The 21,337-nt window shown below is 39.9% G+C and overlaps 2 protein-coding genes across 2 annotated transcripts in view; both read left to right on the forward strand.

Moving 5' to 3' along the window:
- The first annotated feature begins 4,383 nt into the window (after positions 1-4,383).
- LOC143347096 (uncharacterized) overlaps positions 4,384-21,337 on the forward strand; it is a 58,143-nt gene continuing 41,189 nt past the window's right edge. Inside the window, exon 1 of the mRNA XM_076776003.1 lies at positions 4,384-5,528. The gene's annotated coding sequence lies outside the window, so the exon portion shown is untranslated. The remainder of the gene's footprint in view (positions 5,529-21,337) is intronic.
- The window catches only part of LOC143347107 (protein CDV3 homolog), a 167,911-nt gene continuing 165,065 nt past the window's right edge, over positions 18,492-21,337 (forward strand). The window contains exon 1 of the mRNA XM_076776018.1: positions 18,492-18,510. The gene's annotated coding sequence lies outside the window, so the exon portion shown is untranslated. The remainder of the gene's footprint in view (positions 18,511-21,337) is intronic.

Consider the following 21,337-nt stretch of genomic DNA (forward strand, 5'->3'; position numbering starts at 1 on the left):
GTTTACAAAATAAACACTCGCGCTTTGCGCATCGGAAAGGGCGGCCGGCGGTTAGGACGAGACGACGGGGTGGGGGAGGCAGCGTCCGTTGTGCACTGATAACACAATTAGCTTGTCTCGTCATGCGCGACCTCTGATAAGGGATTCCCTCGCTCTTGTCCTCTCTAACATCACCTCCCACCCACGGCTCGCGGCCGTCTCTGTCGCTCGCGATATTCTCTGCGACTCGTTCTCTTTCTCTCTCGTCCACTTCAGGCGTACAGCGAGCGCAGGATCGCTCGCCAGTCGAGTAAATCCAGACGAGGAGATCCCCCGGGAGTACACGGCGTTTCAGGGACGCGCGATAAGGGCCGCGGGGGTGCAGAGCTTAACCCTCTCCGATGCGAAGGTTCACAACACGGGGTGAACCGACCCCAACGTTAATACCTTCCGGCAGGTTTTCTTCACTTGATTTATTCCGCAGGGGCTGAAATCGCGTGGCACGGCACGCACGTGCGTGCACACATACGATCGTGCCGGTTTTCGCACGGACACGCGATCGTGTGGGTGTACATACGCCGAGGGGACAGCCCGATGCTCCGAGCGAGAACACTTGAACGAAGTCCACGGATGTCCAGATCGTGCCCTCGCTGGCACATTCGGTGAGACGCGAGGGATGCCACCCCCTCCACCGTACGAACGCTAGTTGCGGAGGTTTTAGAGCGTTCGATGATTTCGAAAAGAAGCTAATCTTTAAATCTTATCTCGATCGCGCCTAAAACAATCTGCAAACTTTTTCAACGCGTGGGGTTGAAAGTTCGTCTTTAGTCCACGGATGTCCAGATCGTGCCCTTGCTGGCACATTCAGCAAGACGCGAGGGATGTCACCCCCCACCGTACGAGTGCTAGTTGCGGAGGTTTTAGAACGTTCGATGATTTCGAAAAGAAGCTAATTTTTAAATCTTATCTCGATCGCGCCTAAAACAATCCGCGAACTTTTTCAACGCGTGGGGTTGAAAGTTCGTCTTTAGTCCACGGATGTCCAGATCGTGCCCTTGCTGGCACATTCCGCGAGACGCGAGGGATGCCACCCCCTCCACCGTACGAACGCTAGTTGCGGAGGTTTTAGAGCGTTCGATGATTTCGAAAAGAAGCTAATTTTTAAATCTTATCTCGATCGTGCCTAAAGCAATCCGCAAACTTTTTCAACGCGAGGGGTTGAAAGTTCGTTTTTAGCGAGATGTCATCATTTATTTGCATTTGTTCTTTTGTTTTCGTAACCTTAAATATTCTTTTACCTGTCGTCGTAATTACAGGCAGAATAGAATAGGGTAAAATCGTATACCTAACATGTGTTTAATGTTTATATTTGACGAGGATCAGATTTTTGTTTCAAAAACATATTTGGTTATTCGGGAAAGTACATACGATGTTCCCACGATAGTGAAATTTTAAATAACCTGTTTGAAACAACGTAAAACTTATTTTACAAAATATTATGTGAATTGTTTGATTTGTTTTTGCGTTTCCAATTTACTGGTAAATTGGGTCCCACATGTTACGTTTGCACTTGTTCAATAACCGCGGTACCTGGTTACCCATATAAAGAAACCTGTAGTTACGTGGATTATAAACAGAAGCGTAAGAAAATCTTACGAGCTAATTATATAGAACATAAAATTGATTAACTTGATTATTACTGTTTATTTTTGAATAGCGAACAGAAATTCTTACATCATATAAATGAACATGGCATGGTCGTCGTAAGTTAGTCGTTGATAATTTTATTCTAGCAGCACTTGTAGATTTTTCTGTATTTTCTGGCAAGACACATAACATAATTCTACTACTTTCTTTTTTCTCTTTGCATCGCGTTGTAGTTATAAAAGACATTGGATATTGGTCTGTTTAGTATTCGTTCAATTGTTAATTTTGTGATTGAACCGACTATCTAAATAAAGTATATATTTCAATACATTATTGGGAGGTCTTTTTGTGCTGACTACGATAATATGTCTTGTGTTTATTTGCATAGTTATTAGAAATAAAATTACAATCCTACGATTTAAACAATAATTGATCGCTGTATATTCCGAGCAATGGTTTACTTTTTAAGCGAGAAGTAATTCAACAATAACAATTGCATAAAACGTGGATATGTGGAGTATTCAAATTTAGTCATACAAGCAAGTGAATACTCTATCGACGAATAAATTTTTCTGATATACAATAATATATTCAAGAGAAGAGAGAAAAGTATATTTTAAGTATAAAAAATTGTTTTTTAATTTGATCATTTAGGAATCAGGTAACGATAATCGTTTGACTGCATTTGTAAATATTATTTTCCAGAAATGGTATCCTAAGACGGATTTAGCCTCTTAACCTATTTTTTACCGATACACAACTTGTGCATGAACCGTCTGACCCGGTCCCTCAAGTCACATCTGAACCGGTTTCAGCACGTCAGACGATTATAAAGCCATTGCCAATCCCGGAACAGCATTTTTCTATCGAATATGTCAAGCTAAATAATATATGAATCAACGTAAAAAAAGAAATAGAATATCACAAGTTTGTGAAAATTATATAGGAACATTTCACAGGCAAGTGACGATGGATTAACAATAATAATTAAAAGATCTAGTTAAAACTATTATTCGTTTTAAATGATAATATCATTTCATGTTTCGATTCAAGTAAGACGTGACTGCTTTCTAGAAATTTTTACACGCATAATATAACATAGAAACTTGTATTATCTGACAAATAGATCATGACAAAAGTATGAAGGTAGTTATCATTTCTACTGAAATAAAGTACAAAATTCCAGCTCGGGATTCGTTTACGCAGCATATAAATACGGTTTTGTTACATATGGACTTAAACAGCGCGGTTGGTAAATATGAAACAAAAATACGTACTTCATTTCCATGAAATCCTCTTTACCGTAATACCTTCATATTTACGTGAATTTCTTCATAGAAATCATGATTATCGTCGCAATGAATTCTTTTCCACCAGACGGAATAACGATCTATTCTTTCCTACTTATCATGCATTCAAATACGACGGTTCTTTTTTCTACTGGTCCGCATATTACTATAACTCACTCTCCATCCCACGATTTATTCTTTATCAATATTTACCTCATTCAAGCGCGAAACCATCGCATTCATTGCCGAACATTATCAATAATACCACTTTATTACGTTCCATGGATCTCTGCAGTTTTCGGTGGGATATTTCCAAAACCACCATGAAAAATTAAATTAACTGTAACTACAGAAGTTTATGATATGTCGTATTCAATTTGTTTGGTTAGAGAATTCCCCGAGAAATGTTAGATAGGTCGAGGAGAAAAAAATATTGTTTCGCGCTTATCAGTACAAGTGCGTAGTTTATCTAGAGTAGTATATTTTGCACGATCGCACAATTTATTCCTGGTACATTCCGTGCAACTTGCTGACTTCTTTTACTCTAAAAGATTTCTGCTTCAGAGTTAAAAACGGAAGAATTTTCTATGAGAACTCGATATATTTGCGTTTGCATCTATCTCTATTTACGTAACGTTGAAATGCTCCCACTTGGCACTCTCAATTTTAAGAACGTATTCTGACCGTTAAGAAAGGTTTTACCATATAGTTACCTTGTCTACCTTCTTGTTTCGTCCCTCAGCTTGACATAGAATGTGTTTCATTTTCAAAAATACAATGAAAATTTAAAGAAAGTTGTTCAATAACCCCAGAGTACTCGGGTACTCAAAGTGCATTATTAAAATTCTTTTAATCGTATTATATCAAAAATACTATGGATCATAATACTACAAGAAGATAAATACAACACAAGTAAAAAAATTCCATGTCTAGTTTAGTTTGGCATAGGAGCTCAAAGGGGGGTCAGCATAGAATTGTCTAAAGAGTAGAGATCCAGAGCGATATCACAACGTAGCATTAAAAATGTTTTAACGAAATATGAAAAAGGATTAAAGAAAATAAGAATTCGTCTCGAAAGGGTTAAATAACGCGAGGTAAATAAAACCTAACGAGTTTGTCCTTTTGTTCGTGACTGTACGGAATCGCGTGCTCTATCAATATTTTGTTCGGTCGGCTACTGAAATTGGGGGAAAAAATACGTTCCCTTCGATCGTTTTCTCAAAAGGAATCGCGTATGGAAGTGACTTAAGGGCGAAGGAAGCAACGTGTCACGGTGCCTGCGATTGAAAAGAAGAGGCCACCGGGAAGCACTAGCCATAGGCGGAGGCGCAGTGGAGCATAGGGGGTGGCAACGGTGCGGTAATAGCATAAATCCGTGGTGTAGTCGGCTCTCGATGCCGACGAGGAGGGGGAAGAGACAGGCCAGAGAGCAGTCGACTGTCGGAAGAAACGACAGTCGCCACTCGACGCCTGCATCGAACAGAAGGTGGCTTGTGCGCAGTCGCGAGCCGCATTTTTCGAGAGAGTGCATCCGTTCCTCAACGAGAAACGAAACTGGTTTTGGAACGCGGATCATGATCTCGGTGAAATCGATTGCCGCGGATGAAAAACTATCCGTGCTCGTCGCGCGTCGTTCCGCTGGTCCGTAAACATTAATGCTGCAGAAGAGAAAGAAAAGAAAAAAAAAAAGTAAATAAACAAGGAAAAGACGCTTTCGCTGAGTAGCTCGGCGTCGAATACCGGAAAGATCTACGTTGAACATGGAAATAAACTAGACGCGCGACGGTGTTTCGAGCGAACGGGCAAAACTAGTGACACCGAAGTTCAGCGAGAAACGAGCCCGTCGATCTCTCGGGCATCGGGATCCCAGAATCAACATCGTAAAGAGAAAAATAACGGGGGGAGGAGGGGGAGGGGGACACGGAGAGCATACGGCGGGAACGTAAGAGGGATTCGAACGTGGCACGCATGCCGAGAGAAAAAAAGAGCTCGTGAAAGTGTCCGAGCGACAGAATCGTCAGACACGTCTGCCGACGTCGACGATCCGTCGATGGAACAGGTGCGACGCGCGTTTCCACAGACGAAACGGAGAGCAGCCCGCTGAGACGGCTGGCTAACCGACGAGGGTGAAATGAAACGACGAACGGGGACGGGGCTCCGGAATGACCGAGGAAACGGCAACGGAATAGAATAGACCACGGTCCCACGATTTTTCGCGTGCACGTGACTACACGGAACAAAAGGACACACGCCCCCCTCCCCTACGCCGTAGGGATACTTTTCGAGGATCCACGTCGGACTTTTGCTCGGGGAAGCAACGCCTTGTGCTGTGAAAGTGTTTCTGTTCGTGGACCGTTATTTTTGTTTTTGTTTTTCTCGTTTTATTTGACAAGTGGTTATCGTTTTTCCGTTTCCCTTTCGTGCGCGAGCACAGCTGATCCCGAAGTGCTGCCGGGGAATCGCTAGAAACTCTCGTGCAACGATAGAGAGTATTTGTCAACATCGGAGAGAGGCGATACAGCAGTCGAGGACAAATACAGAGAGGACACGCTGAATAGACGTTGTTTTATCAGATAACATCGAGGGACCTGGTGTGCGACACGAATTCGAATGGTAAGTCTGTTGCTCTCTTAATTTATTCCGAACCGTTCGCTGCGAAACCGCGCGTGAAACGTTGATTTTTACTGTTGTCACGATTGTCGATTTGTGCCGACGCGGAGATGGACAATATACAAATTTCGATCAACGAACGAAAGTTAAACAACTGTTTGTCCATTGCCGGTTAAATGCGAATGAAAGTTTCAACTATGGAACGAAACGTTTCACGATGGACGAATAAAAATTAGTCTTATCGGTTATCTATTATTCGAGTATAATTTTTGCTATCTCTAAACCGACGAAAATGTGTTTCTTTAATAGACAATTTTACTTCTATTATAAGAATCTTTCTCGTTCTGAATTTTAGCAAATTTTTGTTGCTGTATTTGTTACTTTAAAATTGATTTGCTATTCAAGTGTGAACGATTGTCGAACGTCCTACAAGCGAAGGTTTAGCTTTCATCGAGCCAACAGCTGTATAAACAAAATACTATTGTAACCTTACTGTAAACGGAAAATTTTGAAATGGAACAGTTAGGATAACAATCTGTTTTAGTTGATCACTTATATTACTTATATTACGTGAGTATAACATTTTAATTTTTAATAGAATGTTATCGCAAAAATAATTTATCCTACTATCGTATTCGGATCTATTTGTGTCGAAATGATTGTTCTTATTTATTTCTAATTTCTATAGTAGTTTTCTATTCTATTTTTATTGTGTTATGTCTATAGTTAGATTAATAACAGTACGTATTTGTACTTCACAAATATATACTTATTTTTGCTTAATATTTACCTTCATATCGTATACAATTCTGATGCAATAAGAACGCATTATTATTGTTTTTAATTTAATACACAAATACGAAGTATTTACAGAAACCGTCGTTTTAAAAGGAAGTCACCTTTCTTCATTTACATTTTAAAATGCGCAATTGTCATTCGAAATTGTAACGCTTCTGTGTACATCCTTTTTTTCTGCTAACAGTTTTGAGACATTTACGTCTTGAAATTTTAATGAAAGTAAAAAGAATTTTTCTCGCGCGTCTCGACGAGTAGCTTGTTTTGTTTGGAATGCTTCGTCTATGTTCACAAAGGGGTTGGTAGCGTTTATCGGCGCTACTTCCGCGATTCTAATATCGAAACAGTGGATTGAGGTTATTGTTACGGAGCGATAAATCGATAGTCGCAGCGATTGAAACAGTTACGTGACCGTTCGATCGATTAATGGTGATTTGGTCTCGAGTACGGGATGTTTGTAAACAAATGACACTGTACGCTGAAAGTATCTGGCGATTGTTGATTAAGCGATTCTTTACGTAATTATTTATTCGCGTTTGCGTTTGCTGTCCATTCATGCTAGATACATCGCATCCGTGGGTCGGTAACGAAGATAATGAAACGTTTGTCTCTACACGCATGTTTTCACGGTTAGCAAGTCGAACATCAATCGCGAAACGTAAGATAGAAAGTAGGAAACACGAATAGTCGAAGTACTTATCATAACGTTCAGTGAACAGTGAAATAGGACATTTTTAAATCTATCGATTTCTTTCTTTTCTAACTTTTGCGTGCAATTTTCAATTAACTTTTTATAAACCAAATTATTTTTTACTCCCGACAATAATTATATAACAGGATCAAATAATTAGGCTGGGAATAATTATTTGAAATTATCCAATCAAGATAATACTTTGCTCGTTTTTATAAATGATATCGTAATGATTTTTAAAATATACAATACTTCGCTTGTCTACGTGTTTGAAAGGCAATTTGTACAATTGCCTTTAAATACAGAATTAGAAGAGTTTAAAGTATCAGAATTGGCAATGATAGGTATATGTCATAAATACTAATGTATTCTAATATCGTACATTCCTCAAATTGTCCAACTTTCTACAACCTATATCTCGCTCCACGCGAATTCCTACGAAGTCGTGCCAACCGAGCGAAAATCGCGTCTCGATCGAAGACACAATATGTTGTTCGACTGTCGCGAGGAATTATTTATCCCTTGCGTTATCTGTTTCTATTTGTACCGCGATTAATTTGTTTACGACTCGAGAGCCATCTTGGACAATAAACTCGATGTGTCTCTGCGGGCCACGAACGCTAATTAAGAAGTTTCGTACGAGACCAGGCGCCCTTTCGAACCTCGGCCCGCATAAACGTCCAGATATTATTAACGCCTATAAAATACCGTTACGGGGTAATTTTACCTTTCACGAACTCCTCGCGAAGTCTTTAAACTCGGTCAGTTCGTAACGAAAGAAAGAGAAAAAAAGAAATGAGAACCCCTGGGAGCGTACTCGTTGATACTGTATGCTTTGGAGATGAGACTTCCTCGAGACAGATAGTGGAACCAAGGCACGACGATAAACTGGCGAGAAGGGGATAGATAATGCTCTGTCAAAAGTAAGGAACTTAATGTTTTCGGCCATTAGAAGAAAGTCACAAGCAGATACGTTGGATGTCAGATTAATGTCCAACGCGACGAGGAAATATTTCTGTTTCCTTTCTCGGTTCGTCGTTTAGTGCGTGCACTCCTCGTCCTTTCAAGCTAAAGGGGAACAAAGGAGACCGATATTTCCGGGGATGGATCATTGGGTTTTATGGGGTAGCTCGATGGAACCTTTCCGGAGTAAAGTTTGCTGCGAAATAAAAACACATCGTCGCGCTTGTTAATCGGTTATGTGCTCTGTCCCGACTGGACAGTTATTGATATCGAAATAGCGTGTCGAGGCGCGATCGCGCGCATAGTCATTGATGGAAAACTCATCTGCGCCGAGGAATACCAATTTCGTTACGGTATAAAATAGAAAAAGCAATTGTTTCGCGCATACGATATTTGGGCCAGAGTTTATCGCGAAATATTGCAATAGCTGCTTTATCTTTGAAATTAGATTTGATCAGGTTTAAATATTTACCTAGTAAAATAAGGTATAGTTGGTTGCTGCAGCTGTACCGATATTAAAATTCATTTAAATCGACCCGTAAGAGTCACGAATGCTAAATACACGAAACTCGATAATTCTTCGTTTAAAATTTCCTCGGTGGATAGTTGATTACCTTCGTTCAAGCGTGTCGGGATCCAATATTTCGAGACTACGATCGATGAAAAGTGTGCCCCGAAGACATGTTAGGAGCTCGAGGTCAGAGATACCAGGTTAACGGAGGTCAGGATCCGCGTTCAGGTCGCGTCGAGGCCATAGAAAAGCGGATCGAGATCAAAGTAGATTGCGATCATTTGTTGCGCGCCTGCTGCACTTTGATTCGTTCTTTCTCGCGAACGCTTAAAGGCCCGACGCTGGAGCTGGCCACGCAGGTGTAGGTCTTATGACAATATTATGAGCCCCGATGCGAGCCACTTGTCGATCCTGTTTTGTAACCCCGCCGGTGAGTTTATACGTCGATTTTTCTTCCGATAGCACGCTCGTAACGAGACGAACGTTCTCAGTTCCCACGTGATGTTAACGACACATTATCGGCGAAAGCCAATGGAAAATAAGTTTAATAGCACTTTTGTCAGTTATTTTTAGTCGAACCAGTAGATTGCTGACTTCCCTGTGGAACAAAATTTATTTAACACCATTTTCTACCGCGGTTTTAAAAGGTGTCGTTCGACATCTTTGCATTCGAATGGAAATTATTGTTAACGCGAACTCGTTGCTAATTCAGCGATTGTCGATAAAATTCATTACTCGCGACGAGATTTTGCGAGATTCTATATTAAGCGGTGTTCCACATTAGCTGCCTTTACCCTATCTCCGAAGCGTGTCAGCAAAGGGTTAGCATTTCCACGCCTTTCTCAATAAATGTAGAACGCCTCGTTGCTTGGACATACGTTAAAAAGAATAACATAAAGCAATTAATGATAAAAGGGAAAATCAGGTGTAACTGAAGCGTTGAACAAGTTGTTGTTACGTTGAAGCTACCTGTCGGGTCTTAGAATCATGCAACGAAAAGATTACGTAAGTATATCGAATTTGTTGCATGATTCTCGACACGGGATGCATCTGGAAGATGCAACTGCATCGCTACGTGGACGCGGTTATGCGCTAACGTTCGAGTTGTGCTGTAGACTGCACGCGATGAACACACGTTGCACCCTATACGTAGGCATATGCAAGGATAAATGATGGCGCAACACTTTCTAACGTAGCTCGATCGGAATATAGGATTCAACGTGGATCTCGATCAAGAACGACGATCACGCAAACCAACAGATTCATCTCACGTTTGTGCGGTTTAACGACGAAAGTGCACGCAAGTTCGTACGTACGCGAATTCAACTGGGTCGACCATGACACTCTTTTTTTCGAAGCTAACCATGCATCGTCGAAAGAAACTTATCGGGGATGTGAGGAAATTTTCGATGAACCCTGTCGACATATTCGCCACATTCGTTTAGTGCCTTAGTTGAGTTCATTTTTCACCTTTACGAGCTAAAATAGCAGAGTACGCAATAATTTTCATTGTTTTTATGGAAGATTTCTTTATTAATATATTGCAAACCCGTACAATACCTTTTAGTCAAAGTCTCAAAATCAAAGTAAAGGCTTTAGATTTACGATACAGAGACGAGATACAGTTCTAACTAAAATCTTCGTGTATTTTTCGACTTTAATCATGGATTTCTCCAGGTATCCCCGTGACTAGCAGTATTCGATTATTCGTAGTAACGTATATAAATCTCTTTTGAAATACATATATCCGTCGCAGCCACAATCCATAGCTGAATTTAAATTCGAGTTTAGATTTATTTTCGGTACGAAAAGGCCACAGCTGCGCTTAGGTCACGCTGGATTGAAACGATGGGTCTGTAGGTGTGTACGATATACAAACGAATAGAAGGGGTCGAAGGGGTCGATAATTGTGACAGAAATTCAATCCTTTGGATGCTGAACCTAATGCCCTGTACTGACCGCCAATTCAATCAAGTGCCGACCAATCGCGGACCCCGATACGGGATTTTAGCCTCAGATCGTACCGAGGGATTTTGGTACGGTCCAGTGGGGCCAAATAAAATGCCGCCGAACGTATATCGTCGAAACGAAAATAGGTATTAACTATTCAATGGTGCGCACGATGAAGCGAACTGTATTTGTGTGCAGGCCGTTCGTCAATTTTGATCGTGCGGGAGATAGCTCGAAAGCAGATTTCGGCGAGACGCGGCCGCGGGTTTAGCTTGAAATGCATTTACAAAAATCTGGGAAATGATTTAGTCCGTACAGCTGAAGGGATTTTGGTTCTTTTTATTTATTTCGCTCTTCGGCGGTCGTCGTCGACCATATCGAGTAAAAGAAGTCTATTTTCGTGAAAAGTTGAACGCGTCATATACAGGGTGTTCGGCCACCCCTGGGAAAAATTTAAATGGGGGATTCTAGAGGCCAAAATAAGATGAAAATCAAGAATACCAATTTGTTGATGGAGGCTTCGTTAAAAAGTTATTAACGTTTAAAGTTCCGATCGTACTGAATTTTTTTCCTGAAAATGCGCAAGATTTCGAGGGTATGTCTAATGACTAAAAATGATTGTAATTGACCTCAGAACCTAAAAATAATTTTTTTAGAACGATTTGAAAAATTTTTTTTTCGTCGAAAAAATTAGGCACTACCCCCTGTCGATTTTCCTTAAAAATTCGTTTTTCATTTTTAATAATTTTGTTTGACGTCCTACAGAAAAGTTGTTTAATATTTTTTTGTAGGTACCTATGGGCTCTACTTCAGAAAAAAGTTTCATTGAAATATTTTCACTGTTGTAGAAGTTATGGCTGTTTGAAAATTGGACCATTTTTATGAGGTTTTTCTCATTTTTCGGGGCCAAGGACCAACTTTTCGAATATTTTTGCGATTTGTACATATTCTCCATCGAAATACGCGTAGTTTGCTTTTTTAAACATTAAAATCGTCCAATCCGTTCGGAAGTTATGACGTTTTAAAGATATGCATGAAATTTCAGGGAAGCATTTCTGGCCTCACATTAGATTTTTGATAAGTAATTTTTTTCTCGAAAATGGTTAGGATTTCGAGGGTATGTCTATTGACCAAAAATTATTATAATTGGTCCCTGCAATCAAAAATAATTTTTTTGGAACGATTTAAAATTTTTTAATTTTGTTGAAAAATTTCACACCTGCTCGAATTTTTTTCTCCAAACTGGGTAGGATTTCCGGGGTATATCTATTCATCAAAAATGATTGTAATTGACCCTCGCAACCGAAAATAATTTTTCCAAAACGATTTGAAATTTTTTAATTTAATTGTTAATAACTTGTTAACGAAGCCTCCATCAACAAATTGGTATTCTTGATTTTAGTCTTATTTTGGCCTCTAGAATCTCCCATTAAAATTTTTCCCAGGGGTGGCCGAACTCCCTGTATATCGTGACAATCCACTCTTTATTTTAGAGGACAGTCCTTAATAATTGCCCTATTTTACACTCGGGTCAGAACAAAATAAAGTTAGTAGGTCTTGCGTTTAGACTAATACTTGAGGTTATCAAATGCAGATCAGAATTTTTTTTTTTACATCCCTATTTACAGGGTGTTGAGTCACCCCCGGGAAAAATTTTAATGAGAGATTCTAGAGGCCAAAATAAGACGAAAATCAAGAATACCAATTTGTTGATGAAGGCTTCGTTAAACAGTTATTAACGTTTAAAGTTCCGACCGTACTGAATTCTTTTCACGAAAATGCGCAAGAATTCGGGGGAAGGTCTATTCATCAAAAATGATTGTAATTGACCCCCGCGACCGAAAATAATTTTTCCAGAACGATTTGAAATTTTTTAATAACTTTATTACGAAGCCTCAATCTACAAATTAGTATTCTTGATTTTCGTCTTATTTTGACCTCTAGAATCCTCTATTAAAATTTTTCCCAGGGGCAACCGAACATATATGTGTATTTTGTGAACTTAACTGATATCGGAAGGTAGTATCTCGGTATACCCAAAGTATGCAAATAAAAAATGAAAAGCAACGACTCAGGCTTCGGTTAAAATAGTAAAGTAACGCGTGACACGAAATTCACGAACGGTAGTCTTCGTCGCAAATTCCATCTTCCTTCCCGTACCCTGCGGACCGAGTCGACGTTTTGCAAGTACGCTCACGAATTCAGCGTCAAACTAAATTTCTCGATTTTCCTTTGTATCGGGTACCCGTCGAGAAACCGTGGCCCGTGGGGCTCAGTCACTGCGTAACTCGGCTCGTAACGAATTAACGACACGTGTTTCGCATTCGCATCGGCGCGTTGCAAAGACGACGGAAAACTTTATGGACTGGCGTTTCGAGCGTGAAGTCAATCGAATCATCGCATCCTTGTAAACTTCGTTACGTGCGCGCATCGCCCTTTTACCGATCACCGGCATGCAGAGGCACGCAAAAGCTGTCGTTACAACAAATAACGCGATTTAACGCTTCGTCACACGTCCGTACGCATTTTCTCGCGCGGTCCGGTCGTCGTCGTCTGGTCGCGCGCTCCTGGAACGAAACGCTAGGGCCAGCGACGTTTCCTCGTGAACAGAAAAACCACAAGGCCAGTCTGGAAGCGTCGCGACAGTTTAATGTTACGGTAAACGCGTGCTCTAACAGTTCTGATGCCACCGTGGAGGTGTGATGCCCGAAGAGGACCGTTTGGTCTGGGCGTTTAACGTTTTCCGCCGACGAGACAGACCCTACGGCGGAGTTAGGCGAACGACAATGAGGAAAAGTTGGCCGATTTTGAACCTGGCCTGGCAATGAAACTTTTTGACAGGAGTCCAAAGTGTATAATTATTTATCCCGGGGCAAAACTGGTCGACCGTCGTTTAGATGATGATACATCGGCAAAATAATCGTTCAGGAAATTAGCAGATACGGTAGAATGTCAATCATATTAAAAAAAAAATTGTTGTTACATAAGAGTAAGAATCGATAATCCGTTCATCAATTTTACATTTGCACATACACTCGCAAAAGTATTGGTACATTTATATTTCCAACATTCAACTGTGGCGACACTTACCGCACTCGCCAACAGAGGGACACGCTTAACCTGTATCTCTCTCACAAGTACTCGATCGAGAGATGGGTCTTATATAAAGATTCGTTTAGTACTTTCAAGAATTCATTAAATTCATAAAATTTCAAAATCCTGAATAGAACGATCTAATTCACTTCGAAGATTAATACCAGCGCTTTCGTTTAGCCTAAGTAAACTTTAAGATTACTCGGTGGATTTCATAAATGCATTTTGTAACATTTGCATCAGCGCAGACGTTGCGACGAATCGCGGAAGTTATACGCGTCTGGTTCTGCCCGAACAATTAAGGCACCTGCACTAATTTCTCCATCGTAGTTGTTATACGTTTGCGGTAGTTTTCTGGTACTACCGGTGAACCCGGTTGTGTTCACCTACAGACGATTTCAGAGTCACGTAACCGAAAAGACTCGTATTTTAACGGACGCAATGAATAGTAAGAAAAAGAACGGTTTTTTTTTCGAACAACCGAAGAAACCACGTTTCCTTTAAAAGAATATTATTCGACTCGTTCGTACGATACATAACAGAAACTGAGAATATTCAAGCAGCAAACATTGTATATTCAATGTTATAACATTTCTGTTAAATGTTCATTCTCTGTCAGGTTGTCACAAAGTTATCCCCACCACTTCCCGGAGCTGTTCATACTATATTATATCTCGCTCGTTCACAGTGTATCATCCGGTCTTATTGTTTATCTCTCTCGTCCCAGATGTACACAATGGCGAGCAAGTTGGACAAGTGTCAGCGACCATATTTTATCTACCTCTCTGTCAGGTTGTCACAGCTCGATTCTGAACCTACGATGACCTAACAGAGAGCACTGTACTATGAAAAATATTGGTCGTTTCGTTCATGGTACCAATCATCCAGTTATTTTGCGCAGTATCCTTAGATTAGAGATATTCACGAACCCAAAAATTTAGAAACTGTTGCAACTACGTGTGCAAGTGATTCAAAGGGGTAAAGTCGTACCATGAAATCGTGAAAAATATTCTAATCTATTTCCGTTTCGTAACGACATATCGTATACGCGCGAACAATACGCTTAGACACAAAATAAGATTACAGAAAACGGTAACGTAACCCCGATTCAGTTTTTTCGCGAACGAATTTCACGTTCAAGGGCCACGACCGGCCGCCATTGTCGCCGCAAATCCTCCGACGCTCTGATGCGTGGGCGTCGATTTTTACCAGTGAGTTTGGGGCGCGCGCTTGTTTCGACCTCGTTTGGGATCCATCTCACGGTTCTGTCTCGGAGAAAGGTGGCTTTTCGAAGCGTGCTACGTGAGAGAAAAAGAAACGAAGAGAGTGGCGAACGAAGAGAGGAAAAAAAGATTAGGTTATTCGTCGCTGACCATCCGGGGGCAAAGTTACGTAATCGCAGGATGTCCGTTCGTCTGCTTCATAAGGCATTCAGTGAGCAGCTACCGTTTCCACCTCACCGGAACAGTTTTGAACCGCGCCTGGAAGCAACCGAGAAGAGAGCTTTTCCGGTTGACTCTCAGTCTGCTTTACGATACATAACGCCACGCGCACGATATGATCCGTTCTGCATTGTATGCGAACGAAACGAACAGGACCGGAAGGACGGAGAAGCAGAAGAGGATACGATGGAAATATTTCGGTTATTAGAGAACACTTATTTTTAGAGGATTTCGTAGCTTTCTATCTTTTCTTTTTTATTTAACAAGCGTAAAAATCATTTTTCTCTGACTAGCATTATTAAAGTGTTGCATACATAACGAGGAAAACGATTTTAACGCTAGTATATAGAAATGATTAGCAGTGTAAATGTATGTAATGCTTCAAGGTTTATCTTCTCTTATATTTTTTTAACAGTTACATTAGAATTTTTTGAAACAAATAAATACTGTAAATATTTTCAATGTACTTTGCAATTAAATCGAGTTTATGCGAAGAATAATTTTTTAAAGGCACTATTATCTACCGGCGAATTAGTGTAGCGAAAAAGAGTTACGCAAATTTTAGCAGAGACTGTACGAAGAAGAAAAAGTTATGCCGAAGACCTCGAATGACAGTTTCGCATGTGTTAAGAAGTAGGGCGTTACATTTACTTCCGTAAAAGTAGTTTTTAACGCACTCCTTTTTCAACTGTAACACATCAGCCACTTTATTGAAGTTTCTTTTCCACCCGAAACGAAATACTCTTTCACGAATAGCATTACAAGGAAAAATACTCGAGACTAATTCGTTTTCTTTTATAGTATTTTAATGCCCATAATTTTCGTATCATGCAAATAAATTGTGTCGATTAAAAGGCTCGCGTGTATAGTGTACATACGCGTAATGTAAGAGACCGCTCTTATCCTCTATCGTAATAATTTTCATGAAAGAACACGGAATTACTGTATTCTTAGTATTATAGTGTCCCTTTTTCCAACAATCATCGTTGAACACTGACTGCCACTTGCGCTTCAATAGCTAACGGGAATTTAGAAAACAATACAAAATTACATTGTGTCAACATTACCTCCGGTATCAGTGGTTCTTTTGTTGCGTTATGACCAGTTCTCAAGGATCTCAGAGATCCTTGCTTGCAGTCATTACTGTCGCGTATACATACAGGGTGTTCGGCCATCCCTGGGAAAAATTTTAATGGGGGATTCTAGAGGCCAAAATAAGACGAAAATCAAGAATACCAATTTGTTGATGAAGGCTTCGTTAAACAGTTATTAACGTTTAAAGTTCCGACCGTACTGAATTTTTTTCTCGAAAATGGTTAGGATTTCGGGGGTGTGTCTGTTGACCAAAAATGCTTGCAATTGACCCCTGCAACTAAAAATAATTTTTCCAAGACGATCCGAAAGTCTTTTTTTTCACCCAAAATTTTCAGCACTTACTCGAATTTTTTTCTCGAAAGTGGATAGGATTTCGGGGGTATGTCTATTCACCAAAAATAATTGTAATTGACCCCCGCAACCGAAAATAATTTTTCCAGAACGATTTGAAAGTTTTGAATTTAATTGTTAATAACTTTTTAACGAAGCCTCCATCAACAAATTGGTATTCCTGATTTTCGTCTTATTTTGGCCTCTAGAATCCTCTATTAAAATTTTTCCCAGGGATGACCGAACACCCTGTACATGATTACTCGATATCGAAGCAGGTACAAGTGGAACCCATCGATCCAGGTATTTAAATCTCAGTTACCTGACGATAAGCCGACTACGCGTTGAAATATAACTTGTCCTCGAGGATAATACAGCTTTGGTCCTGTTTTCGACATTGTTAGAATTTACGACAAAAGATTTTTGAGCATTGTTGTGACACAGCTCCAATATCCTTTCGCGAGTCAAATGAAAAATACAATAGGACAATATGAAAAGGGAGTGACGGATATTTTATAGCTCCTATAGGATCCATTTTATTCTTGTAAACTGCAGAATAAACCGAAGTAGAGTCCAACGAGAATTACGCTAAACCTGGCAAATTATGGTATCTTTCATGTTTTGACAAATGATATACATATAAGATAATTAAAAAATAGTTATTGAACTCGAGTTACAATACAATATGAAATATGTAGGGAATTAAAGCTAAATGTACTTTTGTAAAGGCTGGGGTACTGTTATATGCTGTTGCAAATTTAACCTGGAGTGGGTAATTAAACTTTAGGAGAATATTTTATTTGTCTTAAGTAGCTCGCACGCGGAGGTTCATTGAAGGTTTACCCGCGGGGTTTAGTCGACCTTCTTTCTCGCCGGTTTTTTTCATGAGAAAGAGGGTTGACCAAACCTTCGGGCAAACAATAAATGGGTCAATAAACATGGGCCCGGAAACACATCCTTTTCATGTTCGTAACCTTTTAAAATTGCACGTTATTAATGCCAAGCCATTTATTATTCGCGTTTAACGCTTTCGACCAACCGTTGCAGTCATCTTCAAAGCCAACTATATTGGATTATCTACGTTAAAGGGGAAAAATGTAAATATAAATTATATAATAAGAAATTACTGAATAAAAATAAGTTTTTTTTTGAACGAATCGAAATATAAAATAAAAAGTAAAAATTGCTTAAAAATGAATTGTTAGAATAATTTGAAGAACGAGTGGAAGTACGCAGACTTTTTTGACCGAATGTATGTACAGTCGTTTTTACTATTTAGTAACACGGACGTGATGAATAGCGTATTCGTTGGCAACGACCTTGTAACCGGAAGTTCGACGTAAGGCGTTTCGATCAGTATGAAATTTACATTCGTAACGTGTAACTTTAATTAGTGTTGAATATTAACAAAAGCAGCGTAAGACGCGTACGACCCCCTGTAGCCTCAACAGAAAGTAACCAAAAATCGGTCCAGCACGGAACGTGTTAATAAAAACGTCGATTCTTTATCCAAACAAACCGGTACTGCCTGTCTAAACGTTCGTTGTACGATGTAAAATTGAACTTCCACGAAGCTTGGTCACGTTTAGCAAATTGAGCGAGGAGTACAACGCAGTGGGGTGAATCCTTTCTTTCTGGCACAATCCGGTCGGGATTTGCAGTCTTTACAGCCCACTGAACACCGATATAATTCGTTGTGTTTACATGCTTGACTTAGCCACTGTTCCAGTCAAGTCATCCGGCGCTTATTCATTCTATATTCGATAGGAGACGAATCAATTAGACGATCTTCAATTATAGGGGAACACATGCACACACTCACCGACCATCTGGGATTACGATTAACCAGAGACGTATTGTTCTTGGATTCATGTCCCTTTTACGAGCATTTGATACATTTAGTTCGACTCGTTCTTATTTTTAATATAATAATAATATCTTAAACGAAAGGTCCTAAATTTTAAGAAATACGTAAATAAATACACCATGTACGTATTCCAAATCAAATTGTCCCACGTAGTAAATGATAAAATTTCACATTTCATTTCATTCTTCTAATTGAAAATAAACTTGAACGACAGTGAGGCTTCGATTAACCCATGTGGACAGCAGAAAGTTAGATAAGTTGAGAACATACATACAGGGTGTCTCTAATGAAGGGTCAAACTGTAGTAGTACAAGCGTATTGGTCTAATATTAAGCTTCGTTCAAAAGTTACAAACAAATGTTTACGATTTAATTCTCAGTCTTGAATTCCGGTCACCATTGATTATGCAAGCTTTCGAAACCGTCGGAGAACCGAATATCGATATAGGCGAACGAAACGGGACAAAGCCTTCGCGAGGAAGAGAATTGGGGGGATTTCATGCAGAAATTTGATCACGTTAAGGGGAAAACCCGCGTAATTATTGGCAACACTGGCTACGATGTTGCCGTAGAGGCGCGTAAGTGGGCCAACCAGTGTGTGGGTCAGTGTCAAACCACGTCGAACTCGATCTCGACGAGGGATGAGGCTTTCTCAGGGCCAGCGACCGCGGCTACCGAACGAACTTCTGTTTTACTCGCGATCGATCGATCCCCAAGATCGATCTACGAGGCCTGTCTCGCGTTACATCGATCTTCCGTAACGGATTACCGCGGCCGCAGGCCACCGCGTTCATTTGTTTTAGACTCGTTCACCGGTCGCTTTTACGTAGAACTTTTTCCGGGGAGAATCGGAGCGCGATTTCTCACATTTAATTGGAACTTTGTAGACATTAACGATGTAAAGAAGCGAGGGAAATGATAATTAGAAGGTAGGCTAATTGGCTGCATATCTAGAAAAGAAAAGAAACTGTGGAAGTCTGTAACTGGTCTTCTCGTAATGGGATTTCATAACCATGAATTGGAGTTTGAAGAGAAAATTAAGGCGGAAACATTTTTTCTAAAGAAAATTCTTTTTCTTTTTGCTCTTCGGTTACTTAGTAAGAGTAATAGAAATTCACGCGAATAACTGGTAGTTAGAGGAACAGTTAACACGGTGGATAAGTTTTTCAATACCTTAATCGTTGTGCGATGCTTTTAGATACACAATATGTAATCTTTCTGTACCGTAAACGTATTATTCAGTTTAAAGAAATCTTTCAGATTACCGGTACAGGCAATATTTGTTCTTTGTTCAACGGACTTCTGAGCTAAGACCATCCTGACCCATATGTGGGTCAGCGGAAAGTTAACGTGCGAAATAGAAGTACTTAAAAATTAAATTGATCGAATCGAAAGAGACAACGATTGAAGTTTAAAAGGGAACATAAAGAAATTACAGGGTTATGCATAATTTTTCGTGAGTGCAATGAAATGCAGATTCCAATTTTGCTGTGCTCGAATTTTTATTTTATCATTATTAAATTTTGCATGAAATTGGGTCACGTTTTAACGCGTCCAATAATGTCAAATTGTTCAGAATATACTAACAGTTAATAGAAAAATAATATTGGACGCCGCGTACATTTTAGGACAAACGTTTACAAACCACCGACACAAAATTAGATACAATACGAAAGTAGGGGGGGAAAACTTAACGTCGTCTGGAGACATTGAACGTAAAATAGTGTTGCGAAAGATACTTTATGTCAAGCTTGAGTCTCTGTGGAAGAGACTAAGTTAATCAGATCAAAGATCTTGTTTTTCGTGTGAACGATACTTAAATCACTCCGAGACGATGCTCGGTGCAAAGCGGTCTGGTGGCCTTAGGCTGTCGGCCACTGACACTGTTTCACAACCCGTGCGCGACGCGTTCGACGGTCTCGTGTCACGTGACAGCAAGGTAGAATCGAAGAATAAGTGAAAGATTCGTAAAAAAGCGACCGTTCGTTCTGTCCTCTTAAAATCACATTAGCCGTGGCCAGTCATCGACTTCGTCCCAAAGCCTCTCGTGAAAGGTAACTGAATTCTAATTTCGAAGCGACGCGACGCGCCGCTAAAGCGGCCAAAGTTCGGTACCTTCGTCGCTTTTCCTCGTGGAGCTTTAATTATAACTTACGCTCACCTGACGTCTAATCGGAGATCCAAGAAACCGAGAATCAGATAAAACAGTTGCACGACCTATATTTCTCCACGCTTCCGTTCTCATTATGATTGTTTGCTTTTGTCGGAACAGTTAGAAACAGGAATTATTTGTACTTGGTCGAGTTGAATAGAAACTGAGAAGGAAAGAGAAGTAACGTTTAGCTTTGGAGTTTGCCTATTACACGATTATTTTATATTAATTTCTCAGTCTATAAAATAACCGTTCAGCTCTTTCTTTTTTATTTTTAGTCGTCTAAAAAAAAACACACATTCCGTTATAATTAGATATAAAAATAACACTTTACTTCACGGATTACAACCATGAATATTAATCGTAACACTTGCGCCATATGTCAGACACGAAAGCCGGAACGATTCGACAGAAGTAAACACAAAGAACGAATTTTCTTATAAACGTTTCAAGTATGGAAATTGGTTGGCAGTAAAAGCAATATTAATGGGCACGTATTATTGTACACGGACCATGAGTATCATTCTAATTATTCAAATTCATGTATATATTGTAATCTCCTATTCTAAACTGTTACTTTTAAATCGTAAAAACTCTGCTCGTTTGCATGCCCATCGGTCTTCGCTGCAAGATATCGGTAGAAACACGAACTACGATGGGCAATTTAAATACAATGAGATATAAAGTAATCCTATCGCAATGAAACTCCGTAAAAGTCCCATTACCTTCTCTTAATTAAAACAAAGTCGGTCGTTGCTCGAATTACGATTTTAATCATCCGGCGAAGCTCGCTAAGCGCGATCTTGAATTCAGGTAATTACCTTTCGGAACTATTTCTCTTTCAGCGGAGGCAACTCGAAGGCCCTTTGATAGAGATCGAGCAGTTCGTTCCGAAGGGAATCTTCCAGATTTGTTTCTAGAAAG

Source organism: Colletes latitarsis, chromosome 10 (assembly GCF_051014445.1).
Source record: "Colletes latitarsis isolate SP2378_abdomen chromosome 10, iyColLati1, whole genome shotgun sequence".
Taxonomy (NCBI): domain Eukaryota; kingdom Metazoa; phylum Arthropoda; class Insecta; order Hymenoptera; family Colletidae; genus Colletes; species Colletes latitarsis.